Source organism: Trachurus trachurus (assembly GCF_905171665.1).
Source record: "Trachurus trachurus genome assembly, chromosome: 17".
In the NCBI taxonomy this organism is placed as follows: Eukaryota; Metazoa; Chordata; class Actinopteri; order Carangiformes; family Carangidae; genus Trachurus; species Trachurus trachurus.
Window position 1 is genome coordinate 34,725,078 of NC_139900.1, and position 1,625 is coordinate 34,726,702.

Sequence of the window (1,625 nt, forward strand, 5' to 3'; positions counted from 1 at the left end):
ACCTCTCCAAACCTCCCAGGTGTGTTGTGCTGAAACCCTGCACCACAAGCACAAAGAAGAGAAAGTGTTTCCACAGCAACACAGTCTGAGACAGGCTATTAAAGGTCAGGCACTGATTACAACTTGTTTTTATGTTGTTTGTTTTTTTGGTTTTTTTTCACCTTTTGTTTTATACTGACTCACAGATAACCAAAATGTAACTATCTTTCAGCATCTTAGTTCAATGAAACAGCAAAAGAAAAAAAGTGAAACCAGCGAAGCAGTAGTGATCATCACCACAGAAGAACTTTGATGAAGTGAAGTGTCCGTTCCTCCATTATTTATGTTCCTTTAGTCTGCAGGGTCCACAGATGACACAAATCAAAAGGGTTTCTCCACAAAAGTATTTCAAGTAATGAATATTGTCATGAGTCCCTCGCTGACTATATGGAGCCGATTTATTCATGGCACTTCTGAGGCGAGGCTGAACGTGTCCCACCTCACCGATAAGAGGCTGCAACAGGGACATTTTTTGAGACAGAGCAGGATCAACATAGTTTTGGATGATATAAGACGGTGCTTTGATATGCTGTCGACCATTCAGGATTAATGAGTGTTTTCCCTTAAAAAGTTTGATAGGGGGCCCCTGACACGAAAGGAAGTGGTGATTTTCATAGTTTGTGTTATTATTGTAATTACACACTAGTTTAGGTTGGGTTTCAATCTCATACTAAAGCACATTTTAGAAAAGAAAAACAATGTTATCTTTCAGGTTATATCTCATAAATGAATTTTGGCCTTACAGGTGTTCTGTTATAATCTTGAGTATACAAATGTATGCAAATTAGATTTATGTTTTTTTTAAGTTTATGTAAGAGAGCCACATTCCTTCATAGGGACAAGAGCTCCACCCTGTGGCAAATATGAGTATCACAAAGAGTTATGTCCCTTGCTTGTCTTGTTTCCAGCCTCACTTCACATCATCACAGCGGAGCTCTTATCCTCCTGTGTCACTGTCTCTAACTATTTTGTACAAATGTTTCCTAAATGTGTTTTCCCCTCTCGATCCAGACTTGATGTAACTTAGTTTGGCCCTGCTCTGGAGGATGGATAATATAGAGTAGAACCCTTCTTAAGAGCCCCTTAAGAACGATCCAATCTGGGAAACGCGGCCAATGACACTGCTGCCCCACAAACAGCCTGCTGCCTTGGTTTCAGTCCCACCAGCAGCATCCACCTGCAGGCTCCAGGTAGTTAACATACTGTATTTCCTCATCCCTTCCATATACATTAAATGAAATCCTATTCACAGGAAGCGATGAGGTCATTAATTCATTTTTGATGGAGTATGTCTTCGTTTAAACTGGAAAATTGGTCAATCCTGCACTGAAAATAGACAAATACATTTGATAAACACCGTGGATGGTTGTAACATTTCTGACATTTCTGTCTGTATCTTGGAGCTCTTTGAACCCAGTGTGTTCAAAATGTGATACAAACTAGTTACATGTGTCCACTATTAAAAGGTGTAACTGCTATCTCTGCAACACAAACTGAAAATGCATGGTTTAGTCCCAAACACAAGGAGTGAAATGTTACAATTCACCCAACAGTCTGGGTCTGTTAGTTGTAACACACCCTGGGGT